The sequence below is a fragment of the Felis catus genome, chromosome X (genome assembly GCF_018350175.1).
Source record: "Felis catus isolate Fca126 chromosome X, F.catus_Fca126_mat1.0, whole genome shotgun sequence".
Taxonomy (NCBI): Eukaryota; Metazoa; Chordata; class Mammalia; order Carnivora; family Felidae; genus Felis; species Felis catus.
In genome coordinates, this window is record NC_058386.1 from 122,184,906 (window position 1) to 122,203,086 (window position 18,181).

Genomic DNA, 18,181 nt, shown 5'->3' on the forward strand with positions numbered 1-18,181 from the left:
AAGACATGGAGACTGAAAAAGGTTGACATGTTTACGATATGGTCAAGTTTTGTCACTAATTATTTGATTCTATTTTTAAAAAGCCATGACATTTTTAATCTTCAAGGTTCAGATACAGTAACATTTTAGTACATGTATTATAATTTCTGTGACTGAATAGATTTCTCTCTCGCACTCACTCTCGTGTGCTCTCTCTCTCTCTCTCTCTCTCTCTCTCACACACACACACACACACACATACACATTTCCCATAAAAGGGATTTCCTGAAGATAATGTCCTTAAAATAGTTAGAAATTACATTGTTGAGGTCTTCTATTTCCAGATTTAATGAAGTAAGAGGAATGGGGTTTTTCTTCCAACCTTAAACAACAGACTGGACAAAATATATGAAACAACAGTTATCAGATACTGGACAACAGACAACAAAGGACTGTGATGACAGGGAGGGAGGGAGGAAGAAAATAAACTTTATTAATGCTCCAGCTTACTGCCTAGAGGCAGTTCCCAGGGTTCAGCAAGAGGTAGTTAAAACCCAACCCTACTGACAATCACAGTAAGTGTAAATGGTCTACCAGTTAAAAGGTAAAGATGGTCACATTGGATTAAAAAGCAGGACAACTATATGCTATCTATAAGAAACCTATGTCATGAATTGATAAAATCACAGATTAAAACTAAAAGGACAGAGAAAATTTATACCAAGCAAATACTGACCAAAAGAAAGCTGCAGTGGTATAGTAATATCTGTTTTCATCTTCTATTGTTGCTATAACACATTATCACAAACTTAGCAGGTTAAAACAATACAAGTTTATTATCTCACAGTTGTGTATGTCAGAAGTCCAGACAGGCTTGGTTGGTTTCACTGCTCAGATGTTCATAAGGCTGAAGTCAACATGTTGGTTGGCTGGACTCTTATCAAGGGATTCTGGGAAGAATCGCTTCCAAGATCATTCAGGTGGCTGGCAATTTGCTTTCTTGTGGTTGTAGGACTGAGATCCCAGTTTCTTCACTGACTGCCAGCATGGGGCTTCCCTTAAGATCCTAGATGTCTCTCTCTGATCCCGGCACATAAGCCTTTAAAACTCAAAGCCAGCAACAGCACAGTGAATCTTTCTCATGCTTAGAATTCTTCTGACTTCCCCTTCTGCCATATTGCTCCTGCTTCCATAGAAGGTTCTTTGCTTAAGAGCTTATGTGATTAGATTGGGTCCACCTGGATAATCAGGATACTATTCCTGTCATCAAGTCCATAACTTTGGTAGGCAGAATTATAAACATGCCCCCCAAGATTCCTGTCCTCTGTTTATTCAATCAAATACTAATCTAGGTACTGCCATGAAAGGACTTTGTAGATGGAATTATTAATCAGGTGACCTTAAAATATTGGGGATTATCCAGGTGAGCCCAATGTGATTATATGAATCCTTAAAAGCAGAAAAGGAGGCATAAGAGTGATTCAGAGAGAGACAGCAGAAGAGGAGAGATGAGGCCGAAGGGGAAGTCAGAATGATTCTAAACATGAGAAGGACTCGACCTGTCTTTGCTGGCTTTGAAGATGGAGGAAGGGAGCCATGAGCCAAGGAATGCAGGCAGATGCTAGAAGTTGAAAATGACCCCTGCTGACAGCCAGCAAGAACACTGGAGTCTTCTGTTAAGTTTCTCAGGATCCACATAAGAGTGAAAACATATGGTATGTCTCTCTCTGTATGACTTATTTCACTTAGCATAACCCTCTCCAGTTCCATCCACATTGTTACAAAAGGCCATATTTCATTCTTTCTCATTGCCACGTAGTATTCCATTATGTATATAAACCACAATTTCTTTATCCATTCATCAGTTGATGGACATTTAGGCTCTTTCCATAATTTGGCTATTGATGTTGGGATGAGCACTGGGTGTTGTATGGAAACCAATTTGACAATAAATTTCATATTAAAAAAACATGATAAAAATAAAATAAAATAAAAATAAAATAAGTAAAGTGCTGTTGAATTCATAAAAAAAAAAAAAGAACATTGAAGTCTTCAGCCCTACAACTGCAAGGAACTAAATTCTGACAACAACCCAAATGAGTCTGGAAGCAGATTAATCCCCAGAGCCCTAGAAAGGAATGTGGCCCTGCCAACACCTTGATTTTGGCCTTGTGAGACTCTAAGCAGAAAATCCAACTTAGCCCTGCTGTACCTGTACTTCTGACCCACAGAAATGTAAGATAATGAGTTCTGTGTGGTTTTGAGACACTAAACCTGTGGCAATTTGTCATGGAAACAACAGAAACTAATACTGTCACCTTAGATACTTCTGAAAAGTCTCCCTTACCATGTAACATAACAGTCCCAGGTTCCATGGTTTAAGGCCTGGATATCTTTGGGGAGCCACTTTGCCTACCACAATATAAGACAAGGTATATTTTTGAACAAGGAATATTACCAGCGACAAATAGGGGCAGTTAATAACAATAAAGAGGTCAATTTGTCAGAGGATCTAACAACTGTAAATATTTATGTACCTAATAATGCTTCAAAATGCATGCAGAAAATAAAGGAAAAATAGAAAAATCCACAATTATTATTGGAAATTAGCATTTCTCTCTAAACAACTGATAGAACACATAGAAATTACTAAGGTTACACAAGAGTGCAATAATGCTATTAACAAACATGACCTAATTGATACTGATAAAGCATTCCTCCCATAACAGCAGAACAGAAATTCCTTTCAAATGCACATGGAATATTCACCAAGACAGGCTGAAATCTGGGTCATAAAACAAGACTCAAGAAATTTAAAAGAATCAAAATCATACAAAGTAAATCTCTAGGGGCGCCTGGGTGGGTGACTCGGTTGGTTAAGCGTCCAACACTTGGTTTCAGCTCAGGTTATGATCTCACGGTTCATGAGTTTGAGCCCTGAATCGGGTTCTGTGCTGACAGCATGGAGCCTGCTTGGGATTCTCTCTCTCCCTCTCTCCCTGCCCTTCCCCTGCTTGCTTTCTCTCTCTCTCTCTCTCTCTCTCTCAAAATAAATGAACTTAAAAAATTAAAAAAAAAAGTCTCTATACACAATGAAATTAAACCAAAAATCAACAACAGAAAGATACCTTGAAAATTCTCAAAATGCTTGCAAATTAAACAACATGGTTCTAAATAATCCATAAGTAAAGTAAAAAACCACAAGGAGAATTTGAAAATTCCAGAATAAATGAAAAGTGGAAAATCTGTGAGATACGGCTAAAGCAGTACGTAAGGGCAATTTATAGCATCAAATGCTTTCGTTAGAAAAAACATAAAGTCAACGTTCTAAGGTGCACCTTAAGAAACTAGGAAGAGAAGGAAACTTTAAAAAGTAAACAGAAGGAAGGAAATGATAAATATAAGTGCAGAAAAATCAATGAAACTAAATCCTGGTTCCTTGAAAAGATCAAGAAAAAGAGTAAACCTATAGTCAGAGTGATCAGAAAAAAATAGTGGGCAAAATCACCAATATCAGAAATGAAAGCAGGGACATTACCACAAATCCTACAAACATTACAGGGATTAGAAGGGGATATTATGAACATCTTTATGCAAGTAAATTTCTTGAGACATTATCAAAGTTCACACCAGATGAAATATCACATGTCTGTATCTATTGAATAAACTAAAACTGTAGTTAAAATCCTTCTCACATAAGAATGAAATATGGCCCTTTGTAGCAACATGGATGGAACTGGAGAGTGTTATGCTAAGTGAAATAAGCCATACAGAGAAAGACAGATACCATATGGTTTCACTCTTATGTGGATCCTGAAAAACTTAACAGAAACCCATGGGGGAGGGGAAGGAAAAAAAAATAAAAGAGGTTAGAGTGGAAGAAAGCCAAAGCATAAGAGACTCTTAAGAGCTGAGAACAAACTGAGGGTTGATGGGGGGTGGGAGGGAGGGGAGGGTGGGTAATGGGTTTTGAGGAGGGCACATTTTGGGATGAGCACTGGGTGTTGTATGGAAACCAATTTGACAATAAACTTCATATACTGGAAAAAAAATCCTTCTCACAAAGAAAATGTAAGGCTCTGAAAAAAAATCTATCAAATACATAAAGAATAAATAGTACCAATTTTTTGCAAATTCTTACAGAGAAAGATAGGAGGGGGATATCTCCAAATTTATTTTATGAGGCTAGCATTACCCTGATACCAAAACCTGACCAAAAAAGAAAACTATAAACCAATATCCTTGATGAACATAGATGCAAAATCCTTAAAAATTTATCAAATTGAATCCAGCACTATATAAAAAGGATATTACAGTATGACTAATTGTGGTTTAGTCAAGATTGTAAGCTTGACTTAACATTTGAAACCAATTAATGTAATTCATTGCATTAATAGAATGAAAAAGAAAAAACATATGATTATCTCAATAGTTTCAGAAAAAGAATTTGACATAAATTAGGAAGAGAAGGATATCTATGAAAATAATGTTTAATGCTGCAAGACTAAATACTCCCCCTAAGATTAGAAACAAGGCAAGTACATCTATTCAACATTGTACTGGAGGTCCTTGCCATAACCATAATTCAAGAAAGAGAAATAAAAGGGGTAAAGAGTTGAAAGGAAGGAGTACATCTAATATTTGCAGACAACATGATTATCTATGTTGAAAATCCTAGCTAATCTACCAAAAACAAAACAAAATAAAACAAAACACTTCCAAATCAAATAAGTGAATTTATCAAGGTTGCAGGATACAAGGCAATTTGTACAAAAAAATATTACTGCATTTCTGTTTGCCAGCAATTAAAAAGTGGACCCTGAGATGTTTTTTAAACCTATCATTTACAACTTTCCTATAAATCTAAAACTATTCTAAAATTAAACGTTCATGAAAAAAACTGCCATTTACAAACATCATCAAAATATGAAATACTGAAATAAATGTAACAAAATATGTGCAAGACTTGTACGCTGAAACCTACCAAACACTACCAAGAAAAATTAAAGATACCATATGTTTTCACTCACATGTGGATCTTGAGAAACTTAACAGAAGACCACGGGGGAGGGGAAGGGGGGAAAAAAGTTACAGAGAGGGAGGGAGGCAAACCACAAGAGACTCAAGGACTGAGAACAAACTGAGGGTTGATGGGAGGTGAGGGAGAGAGAAAAGTAGGTGATGGGCAGGGAGGAGGGCACCTGTTGGGATGAGCACTGGGTGTTGTATGGAAACCAATTTGACAATAAATTTTATTTAAAAAAAACGATCTAAGTAAATGGAGAGAGATCCCATGCTTATAGATTAGAAAATTTGATATTGTTAAAGTTTGCACACACTGTGTATTAATTTCCTATGTTTGCTATAGCAAATTACCACCAACTCGGTGGCTTAAAACAACACACATTTATTCTCTTATAGTTGTGGATGGAGGCCAGAGGTCCAAAATGGGTTTCGCTAGGTTAAAACTAAGGTGTCACAGGGCCCGCTCCTTCTGGAGACTAGGGGAGAATCCATTTCTTGCCTTTCCCCGTTTCTATAACTGTATTCCTTTCACTCCTTAGTCCCCTTCCTCCATCATTAAAACCAGCAGTGCAGCGTCTTCAAATCTTTTTCTCTGCTCACATCACATTGCTTTCATGGAAACCCATGATTGCATTTAGGATCCACCTAGATAATCCAGGATACTCTCCCCATCTCAAGATCTTTAACCGAGTCACATCTTTTGGGACATAAGCTAATATTCACCTTTTTGCCTTAGAAGGTAATATTCACAGGTTCCATGGATTAGGAAAGTGGTTATCTTTGGCAATCATTATTTAGCCTACCATGCTCACCAAATTATTCTACAGATTCAATACAATTTCAATGAAAATCCCTCTGTAGAAACTGATACACTGATTCTAAAAGTTATATGAAAACGAAAGGACTCATAAAGGGGAAAACAACGGTGAGAAAGAATAAAGTTGGAGAACGTATACTACATGCTTTTAAAGCTTATTGTAAAACTACAATAATCAAGACAATGTGGTATTAGCATCAGGAGAGACACAGAGAACAGAAAAGAATACAAAAACAGACTCATACATATATGGTCAGTTAATTTTTGACAAAGCTGCCAAGGCAATTCAATGGAGTGAGGACTGTGTTCCAACAAATGGTGCTGAAACAACTGGAAAGATGAAGAAAATGCACCTAGACTCTTACCCTCACAGCATATACAAGCATTATGTGAAATGGATCAGACCTCCATGTTATAGCCAAAACTATAAAACATCTAGAAAACACAGAAGGAAAAACTACTTGTCACCTAGAGTTAGGAAAAGATTTCTTAGATGGAATACAAAACTGGACTTATTCCAAATTAAAAACTTTTAATCTCCAAAAGAGACAATTAAAGCAGTGCTTGTGTGGCTCAGACAGTTAAGTGCCCAACTTCGGCTCAGGTCATGATCTCATGGTCTTTGAGTTTGAGCCCCGTGTCGGGCTCTGTGCTGACAGCCTAGAGCCTGGAGCCTGCTTTGGATTCTGTGTCTCCCTCTCTCTTTGCCCCTCCCCTGCATGCTCTGTCTCTCTCAAAATTAAAATAAACAATAAAAAAAATTTAAGTCAATTAAAAAAATGAAAACCCAAGCCACAAACTGGGAGAACACATTCTGAAAACATGTATCTGACAAAGTACCTGAATCCAGTACATATAAAGAACTTTTACAACTATAAAATGAGAAAACAATCTGATTAAAATCGGCCTAAAAAAAATAATAATAAGGACACTCCATCAGAGAAGTTATACAAAAGGCAAATAAGCACATGAAAAGATATTCAATATTTTCAGGCACTAAAGAAATACAATATCAATGCAATACAACAAGATAAAACAACACACTCCCCACCATGGCTAAAATTAAGATGATCAAGTTTGACAACTGTTGCTAAGGATGTAGAACAACTGAGACCCTCAAATATTGCTGGTGGGAATGCAAAACAGCACAGCCACTTTAGAAAACACTTGAGCAGTTTCTTATAAAGTTAAGTACACACTCTATGGCCTTGCAATCCCATGCCTAGGTATTTACTCAAGAAAATGAAAAGCATATGTACACACAAAAACTTGTATTCGAATTCTCAAAGCAGCTTTATTTATAATAGCCACTGGCACCAACCCAAATGTCCATCAGCTGGTGAATGGTTAAACCAACTGTCGTATATCTGTTCACTGGAGTACTTACTAATCAGCAGTAAAAGGGAACGAAGCAAGGATGCATGCCTCAAGTGCACTCTGTTGAGTAAAACAACTCAAACTGAAAACACAAAATACTGCACGACTCCATTTAGTTGATGTTCTGGAAAAGGCAAAAGTATAGACACAGAAATACATCAGTGTGGTTGCCAGTGGCTGTGTTGGCGGGGAAATCTGACTATAAAGGGACATGAGGGAATTTTTTGCAGTGATGGACCTGTTCTGTATCTTTGGGTTATCCACATATCCACAAATACATGGATTAAAATGCACAGGACTGTGCACTAAAAAAGGGTAAATTTTACTGCATGTAAAAGATATTTCAATAAAGCCGGTATATCTATCAATCTATCTGGGCATGCACAGCAACATCAATAGCTGACATTTACTGCACGCTTATGACACGTCAATACTATGCTGCTTTTCACGCATTGTCTCACTTAAGCCTCACAGCAACTCTGCAAAGGAGGAGTTTTCACTACTCCCATTTTGCAGATGAGGAATGAAGGCTTAGATGTTAAATAACTTGTCCAAGCAGCTCACAATGCACAGGGCTGGATTCAAACTAAGATCTATTTGCTATTTGACCCCAGAGTCCTTTTACTACTGACATTATACTGATAATTCAACATTCTTGCAAAAGCATCTGGATAGATACACACTGAGAATTAAGAATGATCTCCAGCAGGGAGGATTAAGGATAGTCTTTACATTCTTGTTTATGATTCCTGACTTTTTTCAAGGTACATGTACTGCACCTGCATTATGAAAAACAACATAAGAAACTTCAACTGGAAAAAAAGGGGGAGGCTGTAAGGATTGGGACCTATAAAACTCGGCTCAGAAGCAGACCTTTAAGAATGTAAACTACAGTGGGAAGACTATCAGATTTCGAAAGGTTGCTAACTAGAATATGTATACAGCCTTTTTGTGTCACAGTATTCTTGTCTATAAAATCAGTAAGGTGGTTGTGAATACAAGATAATGAATCCGAAAAGTGCTTTGTGTAAAGCAGTACATTCGTGGCTCTCAAAATCTTTTTTTTAATTAAAAAATTTTTTTAACATTTATTCAGTTTTGAGAGACAGAGAGAGACAGAGGACAAATGGGGGACGGGCAGGGAAAGAGAGAGGGGTAACACAGAATCCGAAGCAGGCTCCAGGCTCTGAGCTGTCAGCATAGAGCAATGCAGGGCTTGAACTCATGGACCATGAGATCATGACCTGAGCCAAAGTCAGCTGCTTAACCAACCGAGCCACCCAGGTGCCCCTCTCAAAATCTTTTGTATCAGGATTCCTTTACATTCTGAAAAATTACTGAGGAACCCAATGAGCTTTGTTTCTATCGTTTACCTATTGTTATTTACTGTATCGGATTTTGAAATGGCTATTTTTGAAATATTTATTAATTCATTTAAAATTACAATAAACTCATATATTAACATACATAACGTAATTTTAATGAAAAAACACTATTTTTCAAAATTTGTACAGTTTTGAAAATGTTTTAAATGTCTGGCATCATAAAGGACACCGAGATTTTCATACCCACATCTGTATTCATTCTATTATAATATGCTGTTTTGGCGCAAGCATATGAAGAAAATCTGGCCTCACAGAGATCTGTAGTTAGAAAAGAACGGAATATTTTAACAGCTCTTTCAGATAATGGTGGATATTATTTGACAGGATGCCAAAAGTCAAACAGTGGTAGTTTCCTGAAGGCTAACTGTGATGTGGAATCTGAAACCCTGTCAGTGAACTTCTTGTAGGCTGTACATTAAAATCCATTGGTCTCTCTTGCACTTTGGATGAATGTTTTATCCCTACAAAATCATGATACCATGTAGGCTGATTGAAAAATAGTAGTTCACTAAGTAATAAGGATCTTTCAAATGTTGACACACTTCACTATACCAAGGCAAGATCACAGTAGTTATTGTCACAACTCATTTCATCAGAAATATGTCGGTATTGGTTGGGGCGCCTGGGTGGCTCAGTTAAGCAGCCGACTTCGGCTCAAGTCATGATCTCACGCTTTGTGAGTCTGAGCCCTGTGTTGGGCTCTGTGCTGATAGCTCAGAACCTGGAGCCTGCTTTGGATTCTGTGTTTCCCCTCCTCTCTGCCCCTCCCATGCTCATGCTCTGTCTCTGTTTCTCAATAATAAGTAAATGTTAAAAAATAAAAAAAAAAGAAATATGTAAGTATTGGGAGGCTGTCAAGTTCACGGGGATAGATAAAACTTTTCAAAAATTCTGACTTTCCCTTGAAAGCTCAAATTTTACTATTTGCAAAAATATCATCAGTTGTTTTCCTTGTTGAAAACGCTGAAGGCACTCCAACAGTTTTTTTACATTTTAAATTAGATTTGTGTTTATTGTGTTATCAGTGCTGTTTCCAAGTTACAGGTTCACTTGTATTTTCAAGAAAAATGTCTGCCAAATGCCCTAATACAAATAGCCGTAGTCTTGTGTGTTAGCTGTCCTTCCAGGTAAAAATGGTGTTCCGTGAAAAAAGGCAGCTTGCAGCCCATGCACATAAGTGCTGTTCCTTGAGTCAAGCACTGTACAGCAGACAGCCTTTCTGCCTTCTTCCTATTTTGTCACACAGAATATTAAAATGGACGTGTACTCAAGGGTCACTATTTAGTGAGACTGGTATTTTTGTATGCTTTATTAAGGACATCCTTACGTGAAGCTGGCTGTTTGAACTGTAAGCGTACTGCAGTGAAGACTCCAAAAACTACTAATACAGTTTCGTGTCACCAGCTTGATTTGTGCTCAGGTTCCAACAGTCTACCCACCACTGCTTTTGTACCATCGGTGCAAATGTCAACCCAGAGAGAGGCAAAGAACATCTTAGTGTTATGAAAATAGTTGTGACCTCACAGACCCCTAAAAGGTTCTCAAGGACCCCCCCCCCGCCAAGGTGTCTGTGGAAAATGGTTTGATAACCACTGCACTAAATACATGTTAGTTATGATCAATGCTCAAAACCAAAGGATGTTTTTCAAGCTGTCACAAAGACAAGAGAGCTACCACTGAAAGATGCCAAGGCAAGAATGACTTCACCACTAGACTCTGGAGAAGGAAAGGGCTTGATGGGGACTCATGAGCTCAAAGAAATGGAGTCATCGCCACAGAGACAGGAACCAGCAGAGGCAACTTTTTCCCTCTAACGCGCAGGGGGATAGTGCAAAATCTAGAAAACCAGAACCAATTTGTCAACCCAAACCTGTGGCTATACCTATCATTACCAGAAACAATGGACTTGAAAACAGAATATTTTTTAAAAAAAAAAAGTGAATTCAAACATCAGCAAATGTGAGGACAATGATAAACAGAGGATTCACAGGTAAATTAAATAATATGTAGAGGTAAAATTTTTCTAGAGTTTCAAAATATAAACAAAAAATAAATGAGGTGGTGGGAGAGTAAACCCTCTAAGCTAAATTCATGATCTGCTCTAAAGGAGAGGATTTTTTTATTTAATTAAAGAGTAGAAATAATGGAAACAGAAGTACCAAAATGTTTAAAATGTTGGGAAAGTGATTATTTTATAATTTTTGATGTAATTTAAAAGGAAATTAAGAGTTCTAGGTCTCTTACATGAAAAATGAAAAATAGAAGCAAGAAACTTACAAGAGGACAAATAATAATACAAAAATATAATTCCTAATTCAAATACTGGGGTTGAAAAAATATAAGTAGGAAGAAATGTTCTTGTATTACTCTTCTATTGTTGTCATGCAAAGTTACCACCAATCTAGTGGCTTAAAATGCATAAATTTATTATCTTTACTGTTCCAGACATCAGAAGTCTGAAGTGGTTCTCACTGGGCTAAAATCAAGGTGCCACCAGAGCTGTGATCTTACTGGAGGCTCCAGGAGAGACTGTTGCTCTGCCTTACAAGCTTCTAGAGGCTGTTGTGCAGCCCCTTGGCTCATGGCCCCTTGCTCCAGTTTCAAAGCCAGCAGTAGAGAGCCCAGTCCTCCTTACATTGACTCACTCTGACCTCCTCTTCTGCCTCTCTCTTCCACATTTAAGACCTGTAATAATGGGCCTAGGCAGAGAATTCAGAATAATCTCCTTATTGTCAGGTCAGCTGATTGGCAACCTTAATTCCATCTGTAACATTAATTCCTCTTTGCCATATAATGGAATATATTTCCAGGTTCCTAGAATTAGGATGTGGGCATATTTGGGGGGATCATTATTCTGCCTACCACAGACCTACAATAAGAAAGTTCATTTAGTGGATTAAAAAATAAAACCTCAATCTGTTGCATTCAAGAGTCACATTTGCAACCAGTATCAAAAGTCAAACCAACTACAGGAAAGGAGATAACAAAGGTTTATCATGTCTGGGTGGGGACAAGAGAAGCAGTTTACTAGTACAGTAATTTGGTGGATTTTAAAGATAAAGCATTAAAATACTAAAATGACTAACAATGAAAGCACAATGAAAACTTAGCAACATGGCCATAGAATATGGCAATAACGTGACAATTTTTCTTTTAAGAATATACAGAGATATTTTCACTGTCAGCTTCTACACGCTACTGTTAAATCATCACAGATAAAGTAGATAAAATTCCTAAGGAAACTAGAAACTATGGAAATGAACACAAGAGTAGATAAAAATAGCACGGTTCTATACAGAGAATCAAGTAGCAGGACAAAAATAATGCTTTCTTTACATACATCCAGATTTTTCCAGAGGGGGAGAAAAAAGATCACAGGGCACTGACACACAAAAACCATGAATCTAATTTAAAATTTAACTGTTTGAGTGCCTACAATGTATGGAATGTATAAAAATGAGAAAGTGGGGGTACCTGGGTGGCCCAGTTGGTTAAGTGTCCAACTCTGGCTCAGTCATGATCTCAGGGTTTGTGAGTTCGAGCCCCACATCAGGCTCACTACTGTCAGCACAGAGCCTGCTTCGGATCCTCTGGCCCCCTCTCTCTGCCCCTCCCCCGCTTGCATGCTCTCAAAAATACATAAAACATTTTTTAAAAGAAAAAAAATGAGAAAGGAAGTCTCTGCTCTGAAGTTGTTCAAGACTAATGGGAACAGGGGCGCCTGGGTGGCTCAGTCAGTTGGGTAGCCGACTACAGCTCAGGTCATGATCTCACGGTCTGTGAGTTCGAGCCCCGCATCAGGCTCTGTGCTGACAGCTCAGAGCTTAGAGCCTGCTTCTGATTTTGTGTCTCCCTGTCTCTCTGCCCCTTCCGTGCTTGCTCTCTGTCTCCCTCTCTCTCTCAAAAATAATAAGCATTAAAAAAAATTCTTTAAAAAAGACTAATGGGAACAGAGGGAGGTGATCTACAACAAGTAACTACTTTTCATTGTAAACTGGTACATGGAACATTGGTTTCCCTGGGAGAGTTGGGAAGGGAGGTAGGAGTTAGGCAACAGGGTGGGGACAGGGAATTCCAGACAAAGGGATAAGATTCTTTAAAGTATGAAACAGTTTTTTGTATCCCAGGAGACTGAACACCCAGAATAAATTCTGTAAGTCTTTGGGGGTGGGGTAGGGAGACAGGAGAAAAGGCACCAGAGGAAATCAGGGAAAAGTAAGCTGGGGTTAGAAGGTAGTGGGATTCGAATAATAAGGTAAAGTCCTTGGAATTTATTAATAGGCAATGGGGAGCCACTGGAGATTTTCTGAGCAAAAGAAAGGTATAGAAGGCATAGAAAAATGTGTAAGGTAGATTGCAATTGGCAGAGACTGGAGGCAGAAATTCTACACAATTCATAATAAACTGACAACAATGGACTGAACATTGCCTAACCATATGGATCTTTTTCAATGCTCACTTGTTAAGCAGAACAGCAGAGCTGAAGAGATTATTTGTGCAACTCTATTTGAACCTTTGCTTCTTCATAGCAAAATGCAGATAATACTACCTCTACCAGGCAGTGCTGAGATCAGAATTAAATAACTTATCAGAAAGCACCTATTGCAGGGCTTGGCACCAAGCAAGTAACTTGTTAGTTTCCTTCTTTAAATAATGACTAAATCCAGGATGAAACAGAACACTATTGGAGAATATTCAAAATCCTGCTAAAGCACAACTGAAACATCAAAACACCCGGGCTGTTGCCAAAGCAAAACTTGGAGAAAATGTATCCACTCCAAAAGTGGAACTAAAATCAAAAAAGAAAAGAAAGAAAAAAGAGGCAAAGCGAAAACTAGTGAACTAAGTTTGTACACTAGTGAACTAAGTTTGTACCTAAGAAATTTAGGGGTGAAAAAACCCCAAGGGAACCAAAATATGGAAATAATAAAACTAAAAGTAGTAATATAGATACCAAAGTGGAATTAATCGATAAGTAACACCAACAGCTAGTTCTTTGAAAAAAAATGAACAACTACAAAGTTGACTGAATAAGTTAATGCACTCAGAAATTTTAGAAGATGTAATTGGTACACACATTTGTAACTGGGGGAAGAAGGAACAGTATGTCAACTATACCAATACATTTGAGAACCAAGTAAAAAAGATGACTGCATATCAAATAGGAAATCTTCAACCTGACTGGCAATAAGAGAATATGATGCAGCAATAACATAGTGACAAGAAAATTTATTAAAAAAAAAAAAGTTGGCACGCCTGGGTGGCTGAGTAGGTTAAGCGTCAGACTCTTAATTTTGGCTCAGGCCGTGATCTCACAGTCATGGGATCGAGCTCCGTGTCAGGCTCTGTGTATGGGATTCTCTCTCTCTCAAAATAAATAAACATTCAAAAAAAGTCACAATCAAAGCCTAAACTACTTTGAATCACTTTTCAAGAAACATTTAGACTAGAGTCCAAGTATAAAAATAGACTTTGCTTAATTCTCCACAAACCAGCAAATGGAGGTTCCACTGGATATTGTGGCATCAACCACTACTTCCTAAATTTCACTTTTGCAATTACATGTTTAAAATGGGTGTATTCCACTCTATGAATCTGTAACGCTAGTACATGATCATTGAGTAGTGTTACATAGGTCTAACTACAAAGCTAGTGTCCTCTCTGAAATGTATATGGAGCTTTCTGCCAGAGGCTCAAATTCCCTCTCTCCACTTTGAGGGACAAGGGAAAAGGACGGGGAGGGAGGAGGGAGGAGAGAACACACCTAGTAAAGAGACAACTATGGGTGTAAAAGTTCTAACATCTGTTATCTGCAAATCAAAAGAATGCAACTGGACTTGTGTTAGACCTATCGGTCTTCTCCAGTTAAATGCAGCAGGTGCACATGCAAACACACGTGTGCACATGCACACACACACACACGCTCTGCGTGACACATCCCTGTAGGTGCCTCTTGTCTACAACTTCAGAGAATGGCTCCAACTGACAAAATGCTAACTGACACTCTCCCAAACTGTTAAGGGACTGTATTTCTGACATTGAGCAGAACCTTACCAACAAAATTTAAATTCTTTTAGTGGTGATTTTAACTGGCTTTATTAAGATGAAAAGTGTTTAAGATCAGCTAGCCAGTAGATGTAAGAAAGCAAAAAAGCCCAATAAAAACAAATCACTCTTAAGGAGGTCTAGAAGGGGGCAAGGCTGGAAGTTTATCAGCTGTGCAATTGCCGAGGGTTACTCTTTCCCTAAGCCTGTCTCTTCCTGGGGTTGCTCACATATTAATTCACTAAGATTAGGGGATGTGAAAGCCCTGTGTAAACAATCAATTTTATCTACTTTTGCTGCTACTACTATTATAAAAGAGAAAAGTTGTAACAATCTCACTTAGCAATCCTTTTTCTCACTATTAGACCATAGCTGACAAAGTATGAATCATTAGTTACAAAGAACCTATCTTGAGTTCAATTCAACGCTTTCATCTTAAATTCTAGTTCGGGTACAACCTGTGATCAGGCAAGGCAATTAGAAACCCCAAGCTCAATACTGGGAAGCTTAACTCCTAGAGTCCTAAGAAATCATCAAAAACTCCTCCAACCTACTGTCTCTCACCTACAGCAGAGTCTCCAATGGTACATGTCCATTTGTACTCAACATCCGCTCATTCAGCACATTTACTGAATGCCTCAACATCCTGGACTTCAAAGAGCTCACAGCCAAGAAAAATATGTATGTAATTATCAAGTAATGGGAATGATATTTTTAAAACCAGAAATTATGCATTCAAATGAGACTTGTCTCCTTTAAATAGTCCCCCTGGGAGGCAAAAGGCTAATTCCACTTCATTGCTCAAACCACCTTTGGAGCTGTCCTCCTAGAATCGCCTTGAGAGCCTGCAGTCTGTTCTTCTGAATATCCTCAATGGTGCCAACTCTTCACTGAAAGTGAATTCGATTTTTGGAAATGGGCAAAAGTCAGTCAAAGCCAAGTTTAGTGAACAAGATGTATGATCAAACTAGGTGGCACTATTTTTGGTTCAAAAATGATACGTGATTATAAAGCAATGAGATGCAGTTCCTTATATGATTTGTAATCTGACTCCAAAGGAAATTTCAGATGAGTAACAAGGTGTATGAGCAGTGGAATAGATGTGTGTGTGTGTGCGTGTGTGTGTGTGTATTTCTCTTTCCTAAGCAACTTCTTGGAGGCAGAACACTCATTTGGATGTGTAAGCTCAGATAGAAGGTTTACTTTGTTTAATCACAACTCATAAGGTTAGAGTGGGAGAGAGCGAAAGCATAAGAGACTTAAAAACTGAGAACAAACTGAGGGCTGATGGGGGTGGGAGTGAGGGGAGGGTGGGTGATGGGTATTGAAGAGGGCATCTTTTGGGATGAGCACTGGGTGTTGTATGGAAACCAATTTGACAATAAATTTCATATATTAAAAAAAATAATCACAACTCATAAATAGAAGGCTCCTTAGGATGTTGGACCCATTGTGGTATGGTGGACTGTCACTAAATTAGAGAGGTGGCATGGCATGCAGGAAAGAGCACAGGCTTCAGAAGGAGACTGACTCACATTAGAATCCTGACTTGGCCCCCTGCCGCCTGTGCAACTTTAGGGAAGTCACAAGCTCTCTAAGACTCTGCAAAGCAATGCTTATAATCTAACTTGCTGGTTGTTGCACAGATGGGAGATAATGATCCCCATTGTGCCTAACATATGGTAGGGGCCCCATAAGTCACACATATTATTAATAATAACCTCAGTATAATCAAGAGGTTTTTCTTACTCTAGGTGGCTTGAGATGACAGAACGAAAGATAAACCAACATTTGGGTGGTGAGTAGTTCATTAACAGTACCAGCATACACTCACTACCAATGCATCTGAAGCCTGCTTTAAAAAAAAAACAGTAATACATAAAACTATTTGCAATAATTAATAACACTACATGTAGTAGTTTTCAATCCTATGACATGTGCCACCTGCAGCGCTCCTACCACACTGACCTTTCACCACTGTCTGAGCATACCAGGTCCTCTCATGAACCCTATGCCTTTGCATCCTCTGTCCCTCCTAATTTGCCTTTCCTGACCTCTGGTCTGACAAAAGCCTACAATTACATCCTTCAAGATTGAGCTGTGGAACCATCCCTGCCCACTCTGACAGAATGATGGCTCTGCCCCTTGTGCTCCCACAGCGTTTGGTTCCTGTCTCTGGAATGCCTCTTCTTGTCTTGAATTTTAATTTCTCTTCCCATTTATGCTTCTCCTGCCAGGCTTGAGCATGGAGAAGAATTATATCTCATTTATTTTTGTACTTAGAGCACATAGCACATCTCTTGGCACACAGAAGGAACTCAGGAGATGTTTGACCAACGAATGCTTTAAAGAGAAATCTTTTACAAATGATTGGTAAAGACCAGGTAGCTGCCTTTGGTTAACAATTACCAGAAATCACATCCATTTTTCCTAAATTCAAAGAGACAAGATAGCTTACATAGACCCCAGAATAGCTTTAGAAGTTGCAGCATATGGAACTTTCTAAACGCTACCGGCCTCCTTAGTACTCCATGCTCACGTGACAGAACCCCCAGAGCAGCATCCCTCAGCCTTCGCCCCGGTCTGGCTTACCTGCGGGACTCACTGCGTGGCCAGGTGCTTACAACAGATGACTCAGAGGGCCTAGCACAGCTCTCACAGCCTTCCAACACTGTCTGGCTACCAGGGCCAAAGAGCTTTCTTCAAGCCAGCAACTCCAGCAAGTCCAAGTTAGCAGAAAATCCCGAGGCTCCATGGTGCGGGCGGGGTGTTGGCTCAATGCCACTATTCCCAGATCCCCACCTCCCACAGGCACCTCAGAATCAGTCTTCCAATTCTGTATACTGCTAATAGCTGCCTCTTCAATGAATGAGGCTCCCTCACTGCTAAGTTAGGAAGCCTTAGGCACTCAGGGAAGGACTTGGTGGGTCCAGTGTGTGTGTGTTTCAGCAAGTCTTAACCTGTGTATCTAAAAAGAGGTTCATGAGCAACCAGTTATGGGTCAGAAGGAAATAGGCAGAGGGTCAGCTGGCAGCCCTGTGTATCCGGTGCTGACACTTGTGAATCATTCTGTTACTGCAGTTTCCCAGGGCCTTGGCAATATAGTGGTGGGTTCAAACTCACCAAGATCAAAAGGTTGGAAAGGAGATCTGGAGCCATGGCCCATGCCTTGGGACCCACAAAACCATGACAGGGACTATTTTTGTGACACACATAACCCACAAAGTAAAGACAGCCATATTCTGCCTTAGCATCACCATCTTCCCTGTCTCTCCAATGGAATGGCTGCATTCTGAGGGAAGGAAGAAGATAAGAAAGAGAACCAAGCCAAAGACGACCAGGAAAACAGTGACTGGAAGAAGCCATTTCAGATTTCTCCTGTGGGCTCTGGAGAGTATTGTATTCATTCATCCATCCATCCATTCATTCATTCCACAAATATTTATTGAGTCAGGTACTATTCCAGGTATGCAGGATACTATAATGAACAGAGTCATGGCCCTGGCCCCATGGAGCTTATAGTTTAGTAGGGGAGACAGGCATTAATCAAATA

The 18,181-nt window shown here is 38.9% G+C and overlaps 1 protein-coding gene across 6 annotated transcripts in view; it reads right to left on the minus strand.

The window, feature by feature from the left end:
- Positions 1-18,181, minus strand: part of TMEM185A (transmembrane protein 185A) — a 36,642-nt gene that overhangs the window by 15,878 nt on the left and 2,583 nt on the right. The gene's annotated exons all lie outside the window — the stretch shown is intronic.